This window comes from Dermacentor andersoni, chromosome 4, assembly GCF_023375885.2.
Source record: "Dermacentor andersoni chromosome 4, qqDerAnde1_hic_scaffold, whole genome shotgun sequence".
Classification (NCBI taxonomy): Eukaryota; Metazoa; Arthropoda; class Arachnida; order Ixodida; family Ixodidae; genus Dermacentor; species Dermacentor andersoni.
Genome location: NC_092817.1, coordinates 154,061,105 through 154,088,118, shown reverse-complemented (window position 1 = coordinate 154,088,118; position 27,014 = coordinate 154,061,105). Strand labels below are relative to the sequence as shown.

The following is a 27,014-nucleotide window of genomic DNA, read 5'->3' as shown; positions in this document are numbered from 1 at the left end:
TTAGGACTTGCTCGCCTTCAAGCAAGCACAGAATCCTGCGTTCTGCTTGCCCAATGCTAGTCATTACGCAGGCTAACGACAGCGGGCGTGTAAACTGAAGAGACATTTTAACATGACGACGCGAAACAACATGTCACTGAGCAAGACGATCGCTGCACTGCACCGACTGCTGTAGTTCTTAATCGCTCGAACAGCTATGTTGGATTTCCGGTGGCACCCCCTATAGGCCGTGAAATTTGCGAATCTACTTACATTGGGGTAGCTCGGCCTAACCGAAACGCTCTCCACATGTCCGTGTTATTCGCCTCTTGCCTGCCAATTATATAAGAACTTGTCAAAATAGGCGATGCTATTCATTATGAAAGGAAACAAAAGTGACCTCCTAAATACGAGTAGAGCGTTTTATTAGGCTCTTCAAAAAATACTGATGGTCACAACCAGATGCTTGCGTTGGCGTTTACTTAAATTTGACGTCAGCAGGTTGGAAGAAAACCACATTGGAATAGTTTTGCGGTACAGAACCATTGTTTTGATTTAAGCTGTGGGACTTTTAGTGCCACAAGCACAATCTTATTGTCCGACACGCCATTTTACTGCGCTTCCGATTATATTGGCCGCCTGGGATTTTTTGACTGCGCCTAAATGCTCGTTTACATAACACGAGCATTGTCGCGTTTCACCCTTATGTAAATGCGGCCGGCGCGACCGGGATTGAACCCGCGACCTTGAACTCCATTGGTATTAAAATTTGAAACTCCCTTCACGTCGAAATTAAACTTGTTCGCAAATTTAAGTTCTCTTGTGAACCACATATCTTAAATCAGTCATGTACAAACTAAACTTGCATTCAGAATACTAAGTCTACGTCATTCGTACCCTATTTTTAGCACGGTAATACTTGTATACTGAGAAGCCTCGTGGTTTCGAATGTGTATGGCACCTTGTAGTTTCTTTGTATGGTTGACATTGTCTTGTTAGTCATTTCTATCATTCCTTTTCACGCATATATCACTACATGTATTTGCAGAGATCACGAATTATATTAATTGGGGTTTATATTTTCCATGTTTAAAAAAGTTACGCTGTTATGTTTATGCACACCTATGTCGTACCTCTACACTACACCTTGGTTACAAGCCTATCTACATAAATTCGCGCATTAGGCTGGATTGGTAACTGGCCGTTTTAGGCCAGTAGTCCAAATATTTCTGTAAATATTTATCCTGTGTTGTTCGACAATAAATTCCAATTTTAATTTGAAATTCAAAGAATACTTACGCTGTTTCAGGTTCGTCATCGGTAATCGTCACCGCCCTCTTGTACACTATAGCTTTCTTCGGCGCGCTGCACGCACTACTTTCCTGTCTGGAACGCTACGCCATGCCCACCAGCGTATGCGTTCGCGCCGCTAAACTACCAGGTACACAGTATGAAAGGATCTATCTACCGATGGATACTGTTACTGCTTGGTATGTTTCACTTTTCTTCATTTAGGTTTTATTTTACTTAGCTCATTGACTGAAATTCCCGAATATTGATATTGCAGTAGTGAAGAAAGATGGACCATTACTCAGCACTGATTACATTCTCTTTCTCCAACAACTTTCCTCTCCGTAGGAACACGTATAGGCAAGGAAACCCTGCACGTTAGGAAAATTACAACACGAAGTATCACCTCCGCATATAATACAACACTGTTAAGCGAAAGTCGTAGTCGGCACCTTACTGTTAATCCGTTGTACGCTGCCTAGTTGTGGCACCTCGAGTCGCACTTTTTAAACGAAGCGACACCATGCTGTAGATTTCTATGAATAAAGGAAAGCGAAAGACGGCGAGTTATTAGTAATTATCCCTAGTAAAAGGCATCCGAACTGAATCGTGAACAACCAAACCGGGAAGCAGAGCACATAGTCATGCACACAGACAGACAATGAGGTAGTTTAATGATAGTAGCAAAAGAAATTGTGTGCGAACATCTTTTTTTTTCAAATATACATCGGTTTTAAATACGGTGTCATATGTATGATCTCCAGGTTGCGCAGAAAAGTTAGGGCTCATATCAAAGGCAAGGTTCACATTTAGTTATATTGAAAATATAGGCAACACAAAAAGCGCGAATCAAAAGTCGGCGCGGTAGAGCTGTCATGGTAAGCAGCACTTCTTCCCCCGGGAACACCTCCCGTATTCGTTCACATCTCCATCACAATTCGCCTTGCAGGTCCCTCCCTTGTAGTAGCACTTGCTCAGTTTGTCTGTGTTTGGAAGAAATAAAGAAACAATTGACCGAAGCTCACGACACCATTGGGTAGGCAGTACTTCTACGACATCATAGCCAAATAAAAGCAATATAGTTGTTCTTCTACACATATTTGTTTCATGGACACAGTTATGGCAGTGATGGGGATTATTTGGAAATAATAAGGATTATTAATAAAGAAATGAAGCAGTAAACTCGTGGGGACTGACTGTGACGATGGACAAACACATGAACATAAGACGGAATTCCGCCATCTTGCGATAACGGCAAAATGGCAGCCGTATTCTGTAAAGTCATATAACTTTTTTTGATAAACAGTACCACATCGTCACGAATGATCCATGAAGTAATAAATAATCTGTTGGAATAACTATAGCCAATGGCTTCTTGCACAAAGTGAATAATTGCTTTCTGCTATGAGATACAGGGCAACATTTCTTGCAGAAACATTTCAGTCGATCAAAAACTCCTTTAACATGTCTTTGTTGCTAGACGGAATCGTATATCTACATGACAACTTCGTCTGAATATACAGGTGTCCCAACTAAGATTTAAGTATATGCAAGTGCCACGCAGCTGAACAGGACCAAGGTAATGTTTGTCTTCGCTAGGATATACTCAGATTATTTCTGCATTCCACCTAGTCACATATTTAGTCTTAATAAATAATCAACTTCTCAAATAATATACTTAGCACAAATGTGTCAACGAGAAAATTGCAAAGCAACATAAAAAAAAATGCTGGCTCTCCGGTAATCGGGAGTCGATGTAAGCATGAAATGGTAACCCGCAAATCAAATTGATCAGATATTATACTAGCCACTATATTAAAATGGGTGTAGTGCATTTTCTCAATGCACACCCCACCACACCGCACCACACCATAGTGTGCACTGGTCAGTGTAGGCGCTTCCGAGCTAGAAAAAGAAAACCGGTTGAATGCACGACAGGCAGCGACAGGCAGCGAAAGACGCCAGGGAAGCAGAGGGAACTGCCCAGCTGCAAAACGAAATGAGCCTGAAGGAGGCGCCATGCAGCGTGGCACCGTCTCTCCAGACGACGCATAAACAACGTCGCGGAACTTACGGACCGCTGGCCTTCCAAAAAGCACAAGGCAACTCTGTCTCAGCGCCAAACTATGAGAGTGAAGGTTATGGTGCGCTGTATCTGCCTTTTGAACGTCGCTATTGAAAATGACACATAAAACATCAGTGTACTAGACATTAATGCTTGACTGATATTGTGAACAGACATTAGGAAGAATTTGGAAGCAATATATTTTTGTAATTTGTTTAGCAAGTGACTAGCGTATGCAATGCGGTCCTGTACAAAGGGTTCGGGGTCAGAGACCCCCTGTTCTTAAGTTTTGAGTGATTGCCCAGATGATCTCGCTTTTTTTTTCTCGCAACTCGTCCAGATGTTCTCGTCTGAGTGCCTGGATAACGGCTCCAGCTTTTGGCTCAAGGCCACTTGAAGGTCGCCGACAACGGGAGCCAAAAGCATTTCATGCTTAAAATTTTCGATACAGCTTTCCGTTGCTCAGTGCGTGCTAGATAAAAGCGTTTTTCCATGCGTGAAAGAAGCCCGCGAATAGAGGCAAAGTGCCTCGAGCGGCCAGTTCCGAGGTTAAAATGATGACGACGGACCGCTACGGCATCCCGATGGCGGCATGACAACAAATGCATGATGACCATCGTATGACAGCGGCATGATGTATGATTAGAAAGGCGTGCTGATGACTTTATCATGAATCCTGCTTGACAATGGCATGATGACGACGGCAGAACGAGAACTGGACGCTGAAGCTGGAGTGACGGTGATGGCACGACCACGAAGGTAAGACAAAACAGAATGAATCGGCACTGACGATGGAGGCACGACCAAGACGATATGCCAACGACGGGATGACAAAGTATACAAGGCATCGCTTATGTGAGGAGGACGCGATCACAGCCATGACATGACAGCGGCAGCATTATCCCGATTTAATGACGGTAACATGATTATGATAGAATTACCAGCAAGAAATGACGTGATGGTTTGACTAAAGTGGTATGACGACGTTGGAGTGAGGACGATATGATGCCAGCATTAAAGTGATAACCACTGTGAAAGGGCAGCGTGATGGCAATGGCTAGATGAAAAAGGCATAAAGACGATAGTATGACGATGAAGGCATGACGAGAGTCGGATGTCGAAGTTACCATACTGTCACGAGCCTTCAGAATATTTTTGGCGTTTTAGTAAACCGCAGAGCAGAGGGCTGTTGAAAAGTGCGTCCGTCGGGGTTGGCTCGCGTGCAGGCAAGGTGTGCGATCTTCTTTGTTCTTTTGGGCTCGGCCCACTGTTGCCCTCGACCCACTACCTACATGCGGCATTATCCCCACTTCCGAACAATAGCATCGTCTGGATGCTGCAAAATAGACTTCAGCAATAAAAACAAAACAAACAAAGGAAAACAATAACAGAATGCAGGCAAAGCGAAAATATGAAAAAAAAATTGCTTGGCTAACTCAGTTATGCCTGGGTGTGCGTAGCGAGAGGTACGGTTAATCTTATTGTTTAGCTTGGTACTCGCTACGGTTACATCTTTATCGTTCAGCTTCGTACGTCTGAGTGTTTAGGTTTGGTTGTTACTTCTCGTTGAGTTATGGGTACATTAAAGACTAGATATTTTTAGAGTGTAAGGCATTTATTTTCAATGTCTTCATCTTGTTGTTTCACAATTGGCACAAAGACTTGCTCCTAAGGGCGGTGAAGCAGCAAGCAGCCGCCTGAATGGCTCCGACACAGTACTTTGAGGCCAAGGTTTGTCTCTGGTAAACCAGGTGGATAGTGGTTCCCCATTGTGTAGTCTGCATGTTAGAGCCACTGACCAGATCCAGGTTGAACTTATCTTTCAGTGGAACGTTAGGCGAGTCTGGGGTCCGGTTAAAGTCTCCTGCCCCGACAAACAGTTCCTCGGCAATTCCACGCTTGGCCATACAGGTGGCCACTACTTCAATGGTTTCCTGGATGGTGTTGCTTGGTGATACGCACAGCGCTTCAACGGCCAGACAGGTTTCTACCAGCCGGACGGCACATGCTTCACCGTTGGCAACTGCCACGGTAGGCAACGGAGTGGCGGCAATTCCTTCTTTAACGCAGACGCAGACTCCGGCATTCTCGTTAGCTTCGAGACGAGTGGCGTGAGTCACCATGCTAAAGCCAGGAATTGTGACGGTTGGAGATCCCAATGCATGCAACGCCGACTCCTCCTCTATTGTTGGAACACGGTTTCAGCGGCGCCTGCTCTGACATCATCCCAGATGGCGCGCTGACCGGCGCTGCCAGCTGCGACGGTTGCTAGGCAACGGCCCAGCTCGCGGTGTGGCCACAGCGAAACGGCGAGAATACGGTCAATGTAGCTCTCGCTACAAAATAAACGTGCCGCTGGCACAGTCAATGAACAGAGGCAAGCTCACGAATATAAATGAAAAAACAGAAACAAAGAAGGGTGAATGAGAGAAAGAAAATCATGAACACGCAGTGTACGGCTTCATGCGCAAAGCATGAACTATATCCGAGCTCGGTTGTCTTAGTGTCCAGGTCCGTGTCTGCAATGCTGTGTCCGCGACCACTTCGTAGTTGACGTCACTGACGCAGCGTAGTACTTTATACGGACCAAAATGCCGGCTCAGTAACTTTCCACAGAGGCCACGGCGGCGAATAGGGGCGCTCACCCAAAGTTGGTCTCTGGGGTTGTAGGACACGATCCTGTGGTGGCGGTGTTATACGCGAAGGTCACGTAAGGCTAGATCCGATCTCATGTTTTGTGTTGGACGTCGATGTACATGGAAATCATGTCTGCCATCATCTTATTGAGTCGCTCCGTGAGTCCATTGGTCTGTGGGCGATACGTGGTCGTTGGTGGATGCCTGGTGTTGCCTAATTCAAAAACTTCATCCATAAGCTGGATGGTGAGCGCTATCACTCACTGTTTATAATAGCTGTGTTTTCCAGTACTCACCTACGGCGCAGAAACTTGGAGGCTTACGAAAAGGGTTCTGCTTAAATTGAGGACGATGCAACGAGCTATGGAAAGAAAAATGATGGGTGTAACGTTAAGGGATAAGAAAAGAGCAGATTGGGTGAGGGAACAAACGCGAGTTAGTGACATCTTAGTTGAAATCAAGAAAAATAAGTGGGCATGGGCAGGACATGTAATGAGGAGGGAAGATAACCGATGGTCAATAAGGGTTACGGACTGGATTCCAAGGGAAGGGAAACGTAGCAGGGGGCGGCAGAAAGTTAGGTGGGCGGATGAGATTAAGAAGTTTGCAGGGACGACATGGCCACAAGTAGTACATGACAGCGGTTGTTGGAGAAGTATGGGAGAGGCCTTTGCCCTGCAGTGGGCGTAACCAGGCTGATGATGATGATGATGATGATGATGAATGAGTGCTGTCACTTTGTTATGACAGTGGAGAGAGAGAGAGAGAAAAACTTTATTGATGCTATCAAGGGGTTTAGCGGTGAGCCGTCTTGCGCTTGCTGCCTGGCTCTTCAGCACAGGTGTGCCCCTATTCCAGGGCTCCACTGAGCCTGGCCACTTCGCACGCGTGCTGCACCATTGCCCTTTGGGCGGTGAGCTCGCTGCTGGTGAGCAGGCCCTCCCATTGCTCCGCACTCGGGTTTTTATGTTTATGGAATGTGTAGTTATGCTTACATTCCCATGTTATGTGGTAAAGAGTTGGTATTTCTCCGCACCATGGGCAGGAGTTTCTGTATTGTGTCGGGTACATTTTACTTAGTATGTTTAGATTATAGAAAGTTCCGGTTTGTAGCCTTCTCCAGTCGGCTGCTTCCTGTTGTGTAAGTAGTGTGTGTGGGCATCATCATCAGCCTGGTTACGCCCACTGCAGGGCAAAGGCCTCTCCCATACTTCTCCAACAACCGCTGTCATGTACTACTTGTGGCCATGTCGTCCCTGCAAACTTCTTAATCTCATCCGCCCACCTAACTTTCTGCCGCCCCCTGCTACGTTTCCCTTCCCTTGGAATTTGATTCTCTGCCCTCTATAGTAGTTTAATATTTCCGCACACGTCGGCTCCACCGTTGTAGGGTTCTCGAGAGGCTCTATCTGTCCAGCTCGGTATGTGATCTCGCGAACTAGACTGTCTGCTCTCACGTTCCCTTCTATCCCGCTATGGGCCGGTATCCAGAAAAGTTTGTGTTTCACTTTATTTCCGAGGGTTCCTGCTCCGAGGAAGATTCGCAGAGCCTCTTTACAGACTCTCCCCTGCATGTAATGCCTGCATGCAGCTTTGGAGTCTGTTAATATGGTTAGTGATCTGTTACTTCGGTAGCCTTCGGTCGCTGCAAGCGCTATGGCGACCTCTTCCCCCTCCGCTACCGTGCAATTCCTTATGGTTGCGCAGCTGATTGTCTCTCCCATGTAGTCTACTACAGCCGTAGCTACTCTGTGTGTTCTAGTATGCTTGTCCCACGGGTATAGCCCTGCATCCGTGTACACCGTGTTTTCCTGCGTCGCCAGGTGGCCTTCCACGTAATCTGCCCTTGCCTGCCTTCTGGCTGCGTGTAGGTTCGCATCCATGTTGCGTGGAATTGGACTTATTCTGAGGGTTTGTCTGACGTTGTCTGGGATGTCTGCCTCTCGATCAATTGCCCCTTTCGTATCGTATCCTAGTCTCTTTAGGAGCATTCTTCCTGTAGCCGACTGCCAAAGTCTCGCTATTTGTGTGTTTAGTTGCGCTTCTGCCAGCTCGCTGAACGTGTTGTGTATTCCTAGCTGCAGTAGCTTGTCGTTTGAAGTATTCCTCGGTAGGTGTAGTGCCGTTTTGTACGCCTTCCTTTGTATGGTTTCTGCTTGTTCTCTTTCTGAAAGCACCGTGACGCAGCACGATGTGGTGGATGAAGAACTGCGCTACCTCTGAAGCCGTGGCTCGTAGGATCACCTGAGTCTCAGCATAACGTGTTAAATAATCCGTCGCGACGATCACGCATTTGTTGCCGTCGGCAGAAAGTGGAAACGGTCCGAGAATGCCCATGCCGACTTGATCGAAAGACGTGTGACGTGCTTCGATTGGCTGAAAGAAGCCAGCCGGTTTAACGGAAGGTGTCTTTCGGCGCTGGCAATCACAACGGCCCTTAACGTACTACTTGACGTTTGCCGAAAGCCCGGGCCAATATTACATTTCGCTTACTCTAGCGAGTGTTCGTGAGAAGCCTAAATGTCCAAATGTGGGTTCGTCATGGCAAGCGAAGAGGATGTCATGTCGCATGTCTCTTGGGACAACGAGGAGGTAAGCACGGCTGTTCGAACGGGCATCTTCTTATACAGCACGTTGTTTGGTTGACAGAAGGATGTCAACGAGCGGGTCAGATGGCGTTGTATGGCTGCGCCGCGGCCCTCTAAATGATCTATGATTGGTCGAATCTCAGCGTCGTCACACTGCCGTCTGATCAAGCCCGACAAACCAATGGCGCCCAGGAAGCCGTCATCGTCCTCTGTTTCCTGACTGCCAGGATCAATGGTTGTGCGGGACAGTGTATCAGCATCTTTGTGCTTACCGCCACACTTATAAAAGATAGCGACGTCAAATTTCTGTAGTCGCAAGCTCGACCGTGCCAGTCGTCCTGAAGGGCCGCGCATGCTTGCCTTGCCAACCAACAGAGGTGGTCCATCACTCTTTGAAGGGACGATCATATAGGTAGGGGCGAAACTTGATAATCGCCCACACGACTGCGAGGCACTCTTTCTGCGTAGTCGAATAATTCACCTCGGCGCGGGACAGTGAGCGGCTGGCACAGGCTATAACAATCTCCGCTCCATCATGACGCTGGACGAGCACTGCGCCAAGGTCAATGATAGTTGCGTCGGTACGCACCTCTCTATCGGTCTCATCGTGGAACCGGGTTGTTGACTATAGGCGCTGTCGTAATTCAGTAAAAGCGGCCTGTTGCTCATAATGCGCGTATCGTCCCTTGTAAGGCGAGTCAAAGGCTCCGCTATCTTCGAAAAGCCCTTAATAAACTGGCGATAGAGGTGCACAAATCCAGGATGCGCCGGACGGCCTTCTTCTCTGCAGAAGCTGGAAATGTGGCCTCAGAAGCAAGCTTGTCTGGATCGGGTCGGACCCCTTTGGCGCTTACTAAATGCCCGAGGAACTTGAGCTCTTCGGAAGAATATATGACGATGGAACCACCGCGACGGGATCCCGCCGGCGGTAGGACAAGTGCATGGCGACGATGGTATGACAGCGTCATGAAGACTGAGGGAAGACGACCAAAGTATGATCAGAGTGGCTGACGCATAGTACCAAGAAATCTGTATGACGACGAGTTCGATGACGTAGATGGAGTAACCATGATGGGAATACCACGACGTATAACGACACCGGAGGAAGAAGCCGGAATTACGACTGTAGCATGACCAGGATGGAATGACGACAATTTTATGACAGAGCATGCATGATATTGTCTATGTGAGGAGCACGCAATAAAGATAATGGCACGACAATGGTGGCATAATCACGACTGAATTACGACCACCTCATTACGATAGAATGATGAAAAGTAATGACATCGATGGCTCAGAGAAGGTGGCTTGACGATGCCGGCATGTCGATACTGATGTTATGGCTATAGCTAAAAGAGAGCGCGACAGCAATGATACGACAATAATGGAACGACGACGATAGCATGATTAGAGTTGGACGTCGACGTTACAATGATGGCGATGGAGCAACCAGGGTGGAATCCCGACGACGGCTGACAACGAATACAGGACGATTATGCAGTGATGACGATAGCATGACAACGGCATGAAGACAAAGGGATCATGACGGGTGTATAGCGAATATAGCGTGATGATGACTGCACCGTGAAACCTGCATGACGACTACGGTATGAGAAGAGTCGCATGACGAAGTTGCAGTGACGATGATGGCCCGACTGTGACGGCATTACTAGGATGGTCTAACAATGGAGGCACGATAGCGACAGCATGACAACGATGATATGACAAGGATGGCATAATCACGATGAAATGACGAGAGTAGGATTACAACAGAAGGACGAAGAACGATTTAGGTTTATGAAACGGCGAAGGTAGTATGAGGACGACGGCGTCACAATTGGATGACGATACAGAAACGATGACAATGATAAAATCAAAGCGTGATGACTATGGCATGTCGACGACTGTGTAACGACCATGCCGTGATGATGACGGCATGACAAACGTCCAACGAAAAAATTCATCGACGATTACGGTACTAATGCAAAATTCTAGCGCATCTCTACAATGTTTGATTTTCCCATACCGATGTTTTGTATTATAATTATGAAGATACATGGTTTATATTAGGAATAGAACGCTGCGAGTAGCATAGCCAGTCTGTGTCGTGCGGCACATTGCAAACGGAGCAAAGCATGGCGTCACTACCTCGCTAATTAGGAGATCGCGAGAGCCTGCGCGTGGGTGACGCGTGGGCGAGATTTACAGCAGCCGCTGCAGACAGACCACCGCTCATGTAGCCCTTTGTTTCTATTCCGGCGACGTGCGGCACCCTGGCGTCACATCGCAGCCATCGTTGCCGCACAGTCCTTCTTACGCAGCACTACGCTTTTCTTCTCGAGCTTTCGTTCCACCAATGACAAGAGCGGATCTTCGTGCTGGGGAAATCGTTCCGGCAGTGTCAGTGGCCGCAATACCCAAGGGAGCGTCTCGATCTCTATTCGTACCCATTCGCCATCGCCCCTTGCAGGAGCAGTGATACCCATCATACTCTCTGGTACTGCAGACTTATCTCAGCAGCTGATGCCGCGGACGAGTGTAACCCTCCCTACCACACGTCATCCTGGCCCCTCCTCGGAAACGCAGATGAGCCGCGGCTGCGGATGCAGTGGCCGCCAGCAACTCAGTGCATGCACAGGCCATCTACCCTGCATTCCTGCTCCGCTTTCCGCCTCATACTTTCGCTGTAGCCTCCACTTTCCTGCTCGCGCGCTCTTCTTTCATCCCCCACTGCGCTCCGCGTTCGCGTTCATCTTTCGTTGTTGTCGTTCGCTCGGTTACGTGGTACGACGCTGAGGCACCCCGACGCTCAATGCAGGGACGGGCGCCTAAGAGTTGCGCTTAAAAGCTGGAATGACCGCGGTGAAACAGCCACGGCCCGCCACAACGATGAGCCCATACCTCGTGGCCGAAGCTATTAATCGACTTCGGTCGCTGCGTCGGGCTAGAAGGCGTGACGACGACGGCTTGACGTGAGTAAAATATCACGAACTTCAAATGACGACAAGGGAACAGTCATCGCGGCATCACGATCAGGAGTACATTACCTACGGTTCAAGCAGGTAGATAACATGGGACATTGGATTGGCGTAAGAGCTTAGATAGATAGATAGATAGATAGATAGATAGATAGATAGATAGATAGATAGATAGATAGATAGATAGATAGATAGATAGATAGATAGATAGATTAGATTGATAGATAGATAGATAGATAGATAGATAGATAGATAGATAGATAGATAGATAGATAGATAGATGGATAGATAGATAGATAGATAGATGGATAGATAGATAGATAGATAGATAGATAGATAGATAGATAGATAGATAGATAGATAGATAGATAGATAGATAGATAGATAGATAGATAGATAGATAGATAGATAGATAGATAGATAGATAGATAGATAGATAGATAGATAGATAGATAGATAGGCAGGCTCGAAACAGCTGAAGTAGCCAAACAACAATATTCTCATTACTTGCCACATTGTGATCGAAGTACTGCATATATGTAGAGAGAGGACAATTCATTGAGGAAACACAGAGAGATTGGCCTGAACCAATATCATCTAACCTGTCACTCTACTTATGCAGGAGAGAAAGATAAGCAAAGGAGGGACATTAAGATTGGTCCTGAGGATATGAAGTATAAAATACGAAAATACAAGTACATATATTTGTGTCCAAAGGGCCTGTTCAGAGTCATCAATATAGGCCAGTGTCAAAGTCACAACTGGCACATATAATGCTGTCTTACAAAATGGTGCACAAATATTGCATGAGATGATAAATGGGGCGGAACATCAAGTGCAGCCCAATGATCTTTGTGCAGCCGATGACTCAAAATGCCCTAGTCTCCTTGCAACGGCGAATGCCGTAGTCTATTACCCGTCGGTTAATGAACTTGAGACACTAAGAAAATTAATTAAATGTTAGCATTATTGCTCTTTCACTGCTCTGCTCAAAGAGTGTTTCAGTCGAGTGGGTGCTAAATATTAGCGCCAATGATATGCGACTGGGACTGTACAGAAAAATCTGTTTACTTGAGCACTAAAAGCATAGTTAAACGATATGGCGGAATCAGTTCTGAAGCATATGACAGCGATGCTCGCTTTAGAAATTTTCAGGGAACCTTTACCAAATCTTGAGGAAACTTATAATTTTTTAAAGCTACGTACTATAGCAAGGGATGCATGTCTAAAAACCAGCGGTGGCCAAAACAGATCCCTCAGGGTCATACGCGCGACCTGTCTTACTGAAATATTTGGCACCTTAGCTTTGCGAAAACGAAGTCTGGTTCGATTATGTGCTGTAGCCAGCAGACCTTATAGTGTCACCTCATGCTCAAAGTAATATTTAAGAGTCAGTAAACGGTGCTTCCGAAGAGAGATGCCAGTTTCAGAAAGATGTTTTTAACATTTTCGATCTATATTAATATTTGTTTGTCGGCTTTCCATTGAAAGTAAAGCAGCTGCTGCTTTCACTGACCTCCTTGTAGTTCCAAAGAGCACTGAATCTCGCAGCAGCTATACCATAACTATATAGTCGCAGTTTACTGGCTTCACCAAGAATAGGTCGCGAGGCTGGTGGTCGCTCTGTGCCTTATCTTGCAATAACACGTAACGCCACTGCACTCCGCTAAAATAGATCCACGTTTCATTAAGAATGTTTCCCAAGCATAAATTATTACCCGTGAACCTAAAATTTGGGATACCAGAAATTATCAAAATGTAGTTCATTCCCATTTTATATTGTTAGGAGGTTGGCATGAGCTGGCCTAACAGGCTGTAAAAAAAACGAGGACGCGTAAGCGCTTCTTATGATTTGCGAATGTCCAACTGAACGCCCCTGAGCGGTCCTTCAAGTTTTGCGCTTGCCATAGCGGTACGTCCTGCTCGAGCCAGCGAGCAGCAGCAGCAGCAGCCTGGGGTGCCTACGCCGCATGCTACGGACGCGGCGATGCCCATCGGGCCACGGGTGGTGGTGATGCCATCTCCCCTTACGCAACACCCGGCGCGCTACTGAAGCAGCAGGTTCCCCTTTCGGCCGCTCTACTCCGTCGACGCGCGCTTATGCCGCGGCGTAGAAGCCAATTGGAACTCCGTCGAATCGCGCTTGTTACGTCGGGCGCTGCTAATGGGGATCTATGTGCTGTATTGCTGCTGCTACAGGCGCCGCCGCGTTTTTCGCTCAATGGGCAATATTACGCGTTAGCATCAATAAATTCAACTCCAATACATGGTCATTTTTCACGAGCTGTCATAATGAAGACCAGCATAGTATATAGAATGACCTTGTAAAAATCCTTGTTGTGGTTTGCACATTGCTTCAGATGCGCGGGAATTAGTAGAGGTTGGGAATTAGGGTGGACACACTAAACGAAAGCCTAGGCTCACAGTTGCTACCCTGCGAGAATATTCAGTATAAACGTTATAGGAGAGCAGATATCTTTGTTTGGGACATATGGACGCTGCAATATTTAGCTGTCATGGCGTTGTTAACGTGGCGAAATTTTTTGATGGTAGTTCGCTTTTTTTATGTATTTTTACAATGTGTATATACGCTTCAACACCCGATTCGTTTCATTACGCCTAACGCCACCAACGATTGATAACGTGGATCATGTTTGACGCCAAGAATATCGTTTTTATCGTCGTATGGCTATGCTCTGATTGCAGCACCATCGTAGCATACAACTCTGAAATTTGCCACGTCCCGCTAAAGAACTGCTCGCGGGCCGCATTTGTCCCGTGGTTCGTATATTTTGCATCCTTCATTCAAAGTCTGGGAGACCTAAAAAACTGTGGCATGCATACTAAAAGCTTGCTAAAAGGATTACGAGGCTCGGAAGTCAGAATAAAACAAGTCAGTGCATTTGTTCATGGCATTCTCCCAAAAATACGAAGCGAGATTGAGGCAGCCAGCACGCGCCATATTTTGAGATTCGTACTCCAGTGCGCGCTCCGAAGTATAGCGCACTTATTTTCGTGAAATTAACAAAAAGCTGGAAAAAGTCCAAGGACGCAGGCTTTCCTTCCAGCTATAGTTGAATGTGCAATAATGGCTCTTTCACGTGCCGGGAAAGAGAGTCTGCGAATAATGTAACCTTCCTACTGTAAATATATGCGCTCAGGAACACAAAGACTGTTGTACGCGACGGTGGTTCGGTACTTGAAAGCGCAAAACTGGCGAGAAAGCTCGAGATCATGGCCTAATAATCGAGTTCTATCCGTGATCCATTCCGTGGCAATTGGCTCAGCCGAGTGTGACTTATTTCAGGCAATAGCTCAAGAGTTGCCAGGATTTACGAGGTGGCTGGAAGTGTCCTTGAAGGCCGCCCTTAAGCATCCCGAATGGCACTATTCCAATTGTTCCGGCTGTATTCCACACTTTGGCACCACAGAAGAAAACCCGGTTCTTCAGTCTGACCTATATAGTTAGGTTTATTACGGAACCTTAAGCTCACAGAAGTGTACAAAAATTAAAGCTAAATTCTGGGGTTCTACGTGACAAATCCAGTATATGATTACGAGGCATGCTGCAGTGGGGAACTCCACAATGATTTCGACCACCTGGGGTTCCTTACCCTGCACCGAATGCACGGTACGCGGGCGTTTTTGCGTTTACCCCACACCGAAATGCGGCCACTGTAGCCGGCATTTGGTCCCGCTCCACAGGGAAAGGGAAACAAAATTGGCGTCTGCCATGGGCAAATAAAAAAAAAAAAAAAAACTTCGACAAAGGTAATCGAACTGAAACCCCAGATATTCAAGTCACGGGCCTTGTTTTAGTCGCAAAAGGACTCTCAGATTATAGAGAACATTTTATGACGCGTCTTCTGAAGTTAAGATTGCCGTTGAGGTAGGAATATTGAAGACTGTGCGGTACATCCGGGAAAGTGGGCGTGCATTTAGAAAAAAAAATTGCCTACGTTTGAATTCCTCGCAAGAAAAAGAAGTTCATCATCATCATCATCATCATCATCATCATCGGCCTGTTCAATGTCCACTGCTGGGCGAAGGCCTCTCCCTTCGATCTCCAATTACCCCTGTCCTGCGCCAACCGACTCCAACTAGGGTCCACGAATTTCTTAATTTCATCGCTCCACCTAGCCTTCTGTCGTCCTCGATTGCGCTTTCTTTCTCTTGGTACCCATTCTGTAAACCTCATGGTCCAACGGTTATCTAACCGGTGCATTACATGACCTGCCCAGCTGCATTTCTTTCTCCTGATGTCGATTAGAATATCGTTGATACCCATTTGCTCTCTGATCCAAACCACTTTCTTTCTGTCTCTTAACGTTATGCCTAGCAATCTTCGTTCCATCGGTCTTTGCGCAGTCCTTAAGCTGTTCTCAAACTTGTTTGTCAGTCTCCAAGTCCCTGCCCCATATGTAAGCGCTGGTAAAATGCACTGATTGTACGCCTTCCTTTTCAATGATAATCGTAAGCTTCCAGTCAGGAGCTGACAATATCTTCCGTATGCGATCCAACCCATTGTTATTCTTCTGTGAATTTCTTTCTCATGGTCAGATATCCCTGTGGTTAGTTGGCCTAGTTAAATGTACTACTTCGCAGACTCTACGGGGTGACTTGCGATCATGTACTGTTGTTTCCTTGCCCGGTTATCCATCATTATCTTTGTCTTCTGCATAATAATCTCCAACTCCACTCTTACACTCTCTCTGTTTAGGTGGTCAATCATTTGTTGTAACTCGTCTGCATTGTTGCTGAATACAACAATGTCATAGGCAAACCGAAGGTTGCTGAGATATTCGCCATCGATCTTTACTCCTAGGCCGATGAGATCCCAAACAATGTCTGATAATTCTTCATTGTCCTGCTAAGCTAGCCTCACTCGATAGGGTTCGAGTGTTAAACGTTGCAAGGGTCAGTTTTTATTGGCGGCATTCTTAGCACCCTCTGCTGCGTTATAGGTGTGGCCGACGCCTTGGTCAGGTGCTCCGCAGCTGATGGGGATTGAGGGCCATTGGGTAATTGAGTAAGCCATTTGGGAGGGGGTGGCCGAATACTGCACCATGGAGCCCAATTCCTTATATGGTGAGGGAGTGTCTTGTCGAAGTTTTGTGGGCCTTCTTAATTTGCTTGTACCTGGATTAGTATAGCCCCACTCGCTCTCGGCATCATTTTACCGATGACAGGCGTCACACAAGCCTGCAGAAGTTGGGATGAAAGTGTTTAGATCGTAATTGATCTTATGCAAACGCCAGGATTGTGTAACAAAAAAATTTAAGAACAGGGAAGACTGAATTAGTACCTGTTTTGCGCTGCGAAGAAGGGAAAATAAATGTCTGGGGGGGGGGGGGGGGGGTGAGAGAAAAGAATAACATGTAGCCGAAAAAATAAGGGAGAAGAACGAAGGTCGGGTCTGTAGCAGTACTCTATCCTTGAGTTTTTCAGTTTTTATTTTTACCTTGGAAGGTTACAACAGATATTGAATATTAGCTTATGTAATTGAACATATAAGCTAAGCTCCCCAATTGACCCGGTCCTGTGTTTTCAGAAGGAGTTGTATGGAGGCAGCTTTCACAATCTTTTATCTCTTGAACACACGTACCTTCCGGCACCGTCAGGTTTGTTTATCTTTGTTTGGTAACATAATGACGTTCTATTAGATCACCTGTGATATGTTTTAGCAGAAGCACTATTCACTCATTCCGTAGTTTTTCATGAAGCTTATTTACGCGTATCATCGCTTACAGTAGTTCGCTCTGCACCGTACATCGTACTGTCTTTCGTACATTTCAAAGTTGAACACCGATCATTCTCCAGTCCCTCGATCGTTGAATGAATGCTTGCTTCTTTTCATAGCGCCCTTTAATTTTTGTGCACTCGTTGTGTACACATAGAATTTTATACAAAATGTACCATTGATCTCAAACATTCTTAACTGCCGTGCAAAATTTAGCAGAGTCTAGTAAATGTGGTCTTACATTCCTAACGGCCCACATGCCCAATTCAAGGCCATAACCAGGGAAACGGTAAGGGGATGCTGACACCTCCCAATATTACCACACCAGTGATAACACATTTACCACAACTCACACGTATTTTATTACCTGCATATTGGAAAATATATAATAGGTTTATACAATGATGTCTTAGTGCTGACCTCGTTTTCCTTGAAATCAATAGGGAATATTTCAGAATGACAGCCCCGATCCACACAGAATCCCTCCCTAAAGAAATCCCTAGCTAAGGTGTAGGCGCAGCTTTTGTGACCACGAAATGTGGCTGCACTAAAAGCACAACGATAGTGGCTAACACAGTCGGCGATCACTGAAATCTGATTGTGCGGATGAAGCGCGCCGTCTTTTATACATTAGTCATCGAAGGTTCAAGAGTAATCACTGGTGCCCATCTGTCTTCCAGAAAGTACTACTGAATTGGTGTCGCGCATAAAATTACATCATACAAGGTGCCGTGACAACAGACAGCGAATAGAACCATCGATAACACATCGAGAAACTTCCGATACATGCAGGCGCTTCCTGCGCAGAGCGATGGCATGTAACATTTGTTAGCCGGTTAAAGGCGGTCTACCGAGAAAGATAAAGAAGCAGACGTGTCAATATTATTGAGCTTGCAATATTTACTGCAAATTTGATTTTTACAAATAAATAATAAATAAGGCGTCTTAACATTTACCGGATAGAGCCAACCAGACGTAATTCAGCATCTAGTGGTAATTCTGGTAAATAGAGCAGTAATCACGGTTCTTACCTATTTTGCAGCAGGATTTAAAACCAGAGCAGCCAGGATAGGGTAGGTAAAGCGTCTTCGGGCAGTTTGTGTGATACACGCACCCATAACCTTTTTGGTCACACACAGAAGGTTCCCGCGCTGCAAATAATTTAGTTGCAGAAAGGATTACTCCAAAGAATCGTGTAAGTTTACTGTGCACTTTTAATGGGGATGGGACAGTGCCTGAACATGGATTCAACACAGAAATTTTGCAGCCGAACACTTTTGCTTATTATTTACTCTTCAGGCCACTACATTATTCGGCGAGTTGCTCATGCACAGCTTAGGAGTAAGCACTTTTGGTCTGAAAGATCCTGCCCACGCATTATTTAAATATGACAAAGCACAGATCGTTGCCATCAATTGTGCACGTTTATCGTTTACACCTCGTAATATTATACGACTGACAGAAACACTCCTAAGTCCTTCCTGTAAAAAAACCTTTTTTTTCAACAGATGTGCGCAGAAAGCATTAAAACAACTGTAGGAAAACTATTCTAAGCTGCTTTACAACCTACAACAATATACAACACACCTACATCGCTGGCAAATGGTTATTTACACTGCTTCACAGGCATTCAGCCTTTTATATTCCAAGTCTTATTATGTTTCTCTAATCCAGGGTACCCCTGCTTCGTATTCGGTTATACTTTACAGCGCTCGACATGAACTTATCAATCACTTATCAAGCTTAAACTTCTGCCTAACGTAACTGAAATCATTGTCATCATTACATGCATGCAAGAATTGTAAGGCTCCGAATTGGCCATACAGCCACTACTTTGAAAAACATTTATTAGAGAAAAGTTTACATCTTTGCTCTCGTAGCTTGCAGTACTGCCTAAAGTGGCACATTACAACAAGCAACATTAGAAAATATCAAATCTCGGCCATTATTTCCGTTTTACGTTTTCTTTGATGAATAACCTTCAACATGAAATGTATTGCAAAGTTATAAATATGCAGCGCTTCCCTTACGAACTCGATAAAGCAGCTTGTGCAGGAAAGCACAAGGCCATTTGACGGGTTTCGAGGTTTATGACACCTTGTTCAGCGGCGCGTACTTCAAAGTGGCCATCATGTAGTGCCGAAAATAATAAATGGAACCAGTGAAAACCGTGAAGTTGAAGCACCCGATTGCCTTTACATGTTTCAAAAAATTAAAGATCATCATCATACAATGAACGCAGTTCTGTATAGTCCAAATGAGAGTCATCATGATCCACAAGTGCCAGACAGCTATTATTAGAAGGTCGTACATCAGCATGACAAGACGCAAGAACAATTGATGCTGCAGGTTGCGCAGTGGAGGTGTACGTCTTCATTGCACATGCTATTTTAGAAGCGATGTTTAAAAGCTAGTGTAACGTGGAATCAAAACGACATGTTCGCGAGCTGTCCTAACGCCCTCGTCAGTGCACGGATGAATAAAGCTGTCCATCACAAAATGACAGAATAAATCACGTTGACTTAGGGCGAGGTATTGCAGGTACGTTTGATGTAAAATGAAAAAAAAAGGTAAAGACAGAAACAGGCATCTTAGATTTTAGCATCAAGAAATGTTATGCCTTATATACACCGCGTCTCCCGCAACGCATTAAGCATTATAGTGAAGGGTGCAATAAACGGTCGGGTTGAAGGGTGGACCTCCAGCTGTGGAGATCTGAGGCCCGTCCCATGCAGTCTTAACTTCCTTCAACTAGGTGGCGAGGGATTCAGTATAGACGAAGTAGTCCACTTCTGTGTTTATTAGAGCCATTAACGTTTCACCTTAGAGAAGCACGCCGGGGTCTGTGGATCTTGCTCTTGCATTGCAGTTAGCTCGCGGTGTCAGATCATGGCTGCGTCGAATATTCATGCTCTTGCTAAGTCATGCCGTTAGGCTTTCTTTATTTGGTGTTTTTTTAGAGCGCAGCTCCTAGGCACCTGTTCCTGCCGCAAGCGTCGGTGGTGCCGTAACCGAGCGAACAAGCACAGCGAACGATCCAAGCGAACGCGGCGCGCAGCGGCGGGGAAGCGGATAGGATGCAGCGGAACCACGAGGCGGAAAGCGGAGGAGGATATCACGAAAACGTGAGAAAAAAAGCGTAGTGTGGCGATGATGGCTATGAGATGGCACTAGAGTAGCGCGCGGCCTTTGGGAGGTCTGTCAGCGGCGGCTGCTTTGAATCCCGCCCACGCGTTACCCACCCATTGGCCCTCGCCATCTCAACCTCAACGAGGCAATCACGTCGCGAATCGTTTTATTTGCAACGTGCCGGACGAGACAGATTTTCCGAGCCAGCCAATACCTCGAGAAACGAAAACATGCATAGAGCTGCGATATAATTTCGCACTAGGGAGTATCGTAATCACCGGTACATTTTTTTTCTTCGAAATTGTGTCACTGCTACGTGGTTGAGATTATTCTTTCACTGTCTCCGTCATCGGGAGGGGACTTTCAGCATTTTGACGAATAGCAATGAACCGCAAATCGATCGAGTGCTACTTTGTTTTTCAGATAAGGGCTAACGCACCAGCCACGCGCTGGGCCAGTATACGGTGGACCCTTGGGTAACTGCATAGGTCGACAGGCAGGCATGCGGGCGGCTGCAGCTGCAGGAGATGGACATCTACGTGAAGTGTTAATTGGCAACCATGTCATATTTCTCAATCTTGCTGTCTGGGATAGTCCGACGTGATTCATGGAAAAAAGATGGCTTCTTGGGCGGTTGCCACGTGGGAGTTCGTGCTTCGTGGGCAAACTTACTTTCATCAGCTTAATATCATTGACTAGGCCGACGTGGATTTTGTCTTCACGCTTTGGTTAGGCTGATGGCTAGGTGCGCACGTCTGGAGCATGAACGCAGAAGCTCCACCAACAAATGTCATTTTGTAGCCACGGCGACGTAGCAGACTGCGCCAAAACTTTCAGTCACGAATCTCACTTTATATGGAGCTTGTGCCCAGACAATCAAGTAACCTTGAAAGCACGATAATAGGTGCGAGCACAGCCGTCGGTTATCGAATTCTTGTCTACATATCAGGTGTTTCGGTTACTTATCCGCTATCAATAGGATAGCAATTGCATGGGTACTATAGGCACATTTCTGCCGTCGGTGTCGCCGTGAGTTTCGGTATAAAGTTCAAGGCTGCTGGACATGATGGCATGTAGACATTGAGATGAGGATTCCGAAGTATTGGCGCTGGTTTAAGGACGAAGGAGTCATGCGAAATACATGATGACCATTTGAGGTAGATGATTGCATGTCGACGATGGCGCGCCGACCACGACCTGACCAGAGTCAGAAGACGAAGGCAGGATGACAACAATGGGATGACCGCTACAGCGCCACGACGACAGTTTGACAACTAACGTCTTAAATGAACGAGAAGGCATGTCAGCGCCTTTATTAACACGGCACAGTGGCAACGATGTAATGACAGAGGATGATGAAGGCGGTATGCCGATTGCGGAACGGTGAGAATGAGATGACGATTGTGAAATTAAAATGGTGGTATGATGACGGCCGCATGATAACAAGCCGGCGACGAGTCTTTGACCAAGATGGCGTGACGACGACTGTAGCGTGAATACTGCATGGCGTGATGACCATGGCTGATCAAAACAGGATAACGAAGCTAGAATGGCAGCGATGGAACGTCCACGACACCATGACGATGACCATATGGGCACGAAGATATTACCACGACTGTCTGATGACAACGCAATGATAAATACAGCCTTATAACTGAAGCATAATTACCATTGAAGACCAGCTTGATTGCGATAGAAAAGCTAAGATGTGACGTTGATTGAACGCCGAAGACTGTATGACGACAATGTCATGACGACGATGGTATAACGACCACCATGTGACGACGTCTGGTTAACGCCGACAGCATCGCGAACGCCAGATTGCCAAGTTCAAGCGACGAAAACAGAATGACCATGATGGCATCAGACCGACGTATATAACTAATGTATTACGACGACTGATTGTGTGAGCTATGATGACTATGGCATAACAACGGCATGAGAGCAATAAGGTGGCTACGAGAGCAGGGCGAGGACTTTATGACGGTCAATCTAAGGCGTCAATATTGGGATCACGACGGCGTGACGAGAATCTGGTGACAAAGCAGGAAGCACAACGATAAAACGACCACGATGGTATGACAATGATGTCAGAAACAATTGCGTGATGACTTTATAACAACGATGGCGTAACGAGAGCCAAAAGACAAAGCTTGACTAGCGACCGCGTAATGACCACAATGGTATCCCGACAATGCGCACCTTTAGCTCCGCAAGCTATCGGGTAAGAGGGGTGATTTGAACGGCGTAAAACGCGTGACAACGCCGGCATGACGCCAGTAAGGTGACGAAGCTGAAATTAACATAATGTATAGACCATGACGGCATCACAAGCACTTACCTAGTAGCCAGTGCTGGAAAGTGACTTTGCCCCTAGGATTGGCGCAAAAGGATAGATAGATAGATAGATAGATAGATAGATAGATAGATAGATAGATAGATAGATAGATAGATAGATAGATAGATAGATAGATAGATAGATAGATAGATAGATAGATAGATAGATAGATAGATAGATAGATAGATAGATAGATAGATAGATAGATAGATAGATAGATAGATAGATAGATAGATAGATAGATAGATAGATAGATAGATAGATAGATAGATAGATAGATAGATAGCACATGACGCGCGTCGACGATTTTATAGTCCTTAGAATTAATGCAGAACCTCATGGCGACCGTGATTCCGACGGCAGAAATGCGCCTGGTGTGTTCACCACAAAATACAACGGGGGTGTTCGCCTAGCAGCACTAGCACTAGGTTGTAGCGGTAGGCTGAAACAGGCGGGTGCTATAGCGAAACGGGGAAGCAAGCAATTCTCGTCCTCTTATTCTCTTTCACCAGCACTATGGCCACTACCAAGTGCCTTCAGTACTGATCATATAATTGTTATCGCAATAATAGGGTCACCGAAAATAGGTAATCAATGCACGAATGTCGGTATAGTAAAGTTTTGTTTGCTCCCGTTCTCAACCTCGCACCTCCAAAGAGCACTGCATATCGATGCATCTCTAGCTATGCTATAATGTTGCAGCTTACTCGCGTCACCAAGAAAGGGTCACGAAATTTCTATTCGCCCTGTTTCTCGCAGATTCGTGGATCCCCTCATTGGTCCAACATGGAAGCAAGGAGAAAAAAAACTCTTATCGCTCGTGTCTTCTCACGTCGTTTATGAAATATTTTGTTCTCCTGCTCGTTATTTTCCAATGACATGAAATGCTGGTTGACTCTGATAAAAAATTTCGCCGTTTCTTGAATAATACTTCAAGGACAGAGAACTTTTTCATCGACGAATGAAAATCGTCGGTCGCTAGAAATTACTAGTAACAACGTAAAGCCCATTCAAGTTTTTAAGTATTTATACAGTCATACCATAAGAAGGCAACCAACACTGACACCAAGGGCAACATAGGGGAAATTACTTGTGCTTCATAAATCCAATAACGAAGCGATTAAGTAATGGAACTGAAAGTGGATAAAAAAAACAACTTGACGGAGGTGGGAACGATCCCACAACCTTCGCATTTTGTTGGCTTCCTATGGTATGAGGAATAAAAATCGGGTCCCTCGGTTAACCCTCCTCGTTTATATATATATGTATATATATATATATATATATATATATATATATATATATATATATATATATATATATATATATATACTACCAATAAAAATTGCAGCAGAACTCATCTCGCGATGATTGTCGATAGTAATGAGTATAGCAGTGGAGCAATCCAGCGACACACCATATTCTTGAAGTCGCGTTAATTTAAGACGTGTAGTGGTAATTCTGGGACTTTCGCTGGTTGGACTGTGTTTATCGCCCGTGAGCATGGAAGCATGTTGACGGCTCAATGACGTCGACGCAGTGACGATGGAATGAGGAAGGAAACATATCGGTTGAACACAAAGGAGTATAAAAATACGGCATGAATGACAATGACCGCTCGATTCGTAGATTATGATGATGGTATAACGACGACGACGCGACGTCCACATCATGAGGACATAGTCGTCGTCATCTATATATGACGACAATGGGGTGATGACAACTGCATGAAACCAACTGGATGAAGGAGCGGATATGACGACGACGGCACAACCAAGACCTCATGACGCTGCTTGTATCATTGCAGATGCATGATAGCGTCTTTGTGACGGCGACGAAATGACGACCATCGCTTGACAACTGTGGCACAATAACGCATCAATGATGACGGCATGATTCTGATAGAATGATGAACAAGAAATGACGTCGATGGATCGACGACAGTGATATGACGAGGACGGCATGACGATGATGGCTTGGCGACAACGGTATGACTACGATAGCAGACGAGAGTCGGATATCCAAGTTACAATGAGGACCATGGAATTACCGCGACAGCATTTCGACGATAGTACACAACGAATGCGATGACGTTGATGACGATGACGGTATGACCGTGATGCATTGGTGTTGATAGCATGACAACGGTATCAGGACTTTGGGAAGACGACGACTGTATGATGGAAATGGCACAACAATTACTGTGTGACGACGTTATCGTTACGACAATGGCATGACGAGAATCGGATAACGACACTAGAGTAGCGATGATTGCCCGACAATAACCACGATACAACGACGGTCTGGCATTGAAGGTGTAATCGCTACTTTCTGACGATGACGGCTAACTAGGGCGGATTATCACGGTAGAATGACGACGCTGTGATTACAAAACAATGACGAATAATGACGTCTACTAAATGACGAAAGCGGTAGGCGACAACGCCATCACGACAACGGGATGACCTCACTGAAGTAATAAGAACGATAAAGCTACAGCATCATGGCGACGGCTGACAGCGACTGTGGGACGACAATGGCATGATGAACACCTCATGACAAAAATCGGAAGACAAAGCTAGAATGACGGCATTCCACAACCACGACAGCATCAAGAGCGTGAAAACATACCTATAGTCGTATCCAACTCAAGCCTGCAGTGAAGGCCCGCCAACGCCCTCGTATACGCCAGCCACTGTTCCTCCGCGAGGCTGCAAGTAGTTCGTACTTCAAACTTTCCCTGTTACCTAAATAAGGTGTTAACCACAAAAATGAAATTATAAGCGCGTAATTTACCTTTGTACGTTGTCATTCATCAATTATAGCGGAAACGTGAAAGCCTAATTCTTTATTGAGCTGAAATAAAACGCTTGCTTCGCTGCAACTACTTATCTTCAAGTTTGACTTCAATTGACAGTGTAGTTTCATGAGTAAAATTGGGCCAGTAGTGAAATTAACTGTTACGCGGACGTTTGAAGAGTTAAATACTCAGATTCCATACTTTGTCCATGTATGTTTCACACCTCGTCGCTTCCGCCAATGAAAAGACTCTTGAAGAACAGCAGACGCTCCGGAGTTATCAAGTACGACGACATTTTGAAATGGTCGCACGACGACGACTTTGTTTGCTTCCGTGATTGGCTGGTGGAGTAACAACCCCGCGTGGTTTGTGTGCCTTGGTTGCCAACTGCTGTTCTTAAAGTTATATCCTACTATAGTAGCACAAGTTATTACACAACTTGGACCACTAGGTCGGAGTAGAAGGTTTGACGACGACAGAATGACGAGAGTCAGATTGCGAAGCGTGAGTGACGACAACTGAACGACCAAGGTTGCATCACAATGGTAAGGCGACTACGAATGCATGACTAATGTATCACGACTATGGCATCGTGACGACGGCACACGAATGTCGGAGATGCCGTGGTGGCTTAGTGGCTATGGTATCGAACTGCTAAATACGAGGTCGCGGAATAAATTCCGGCCGTGGCTGCCACTAAAAGCCGCGTGAGGGCCTTTAGGCGCAGCCATGCTTATTTATCGTGATGGTATTACCACTGCGCCGGTGGAGCTGGTCTGAGTGGAAGAGCCATCCGTGTATATGTGGGCTCAGTCAAAGTCGAAAGTGCGCAAACAACGCAGAGCTACTTGCTTCCAGGCCAGGGTAGGCAGGTCGGTCTTATTTCTTATCCCTGGAACTGAAAGACGCACTTGAGGTTGTTTTAAACACCACAAAGCTGAGGCTGAACGTGCTGAGGGTGTGAAGCAGGATGGTAAGGAGGCACGATGGATAAGGACGCCTGTGGTCGTCGTTCTCGAAGGCAGGCAAGAGAGCTTGACTGCACCCGTGAAACATGACAAACATGGGCCCTAAGCGTGTCGGTGCTAATGTAAGTCATGATCGGATGGTCGTGAGCTATTATAATAGTTCCTGCTGTTGAGGTGCTCCGCAGAAGGCCTAGGCAAACACGTAGTACTTGTACTTGCACGCTCTGAAGTTCTCGAACATTTCACTTGCATGTTTTAGCAAGTACGGGAGAGATATAGCGTAGGAATCCGATAAAAAGTGCTCGATATAGCTAGCAGGCAACCCACTGACAATCCCCATGTTTTGCCGGCGATGAACTTGAAGACGTGAACAATAGATGTGAGCTTCATCTTCAAGTAGACAACCTGAGGGCTCTAAGATAAGTCCCGATAAACAATGATGCCCCAAAACCGATGATTTCTTTTTGAGGACATAAACTTACCATTGATGCATACTGGGTAAT

At 45.8% G+C, this 27,014-nt stretch overlaps 1 long non-coding RNA gene across 1 annotated transcript in view; it reads right to left on the bottom strand.

Annotated features, from left to right (window-relative positions):
- Positions 1-2,059: 2,059 nt before the first annotated feature.
- The window catches only part of LOC126537966 (uncharacterized), a 34,317-nt gene continuing 9,362 nt past the window's right edge, over positions 2,060-27,014 (bottom strand). The window contains exons 2-3 of the long non-coding RNA XR_011893659.1: positions 18,308-18,427; positions 2,060-2,252 (exon numbers count right to left, since the gene is read on the bottom strand). This is a non-coding gene — a long non-coding RNA (uncharacterized lncRNA). The remainder of the gene's footprint in view (positions 2,253-18,307; positions 18,428-27,014) is intronic.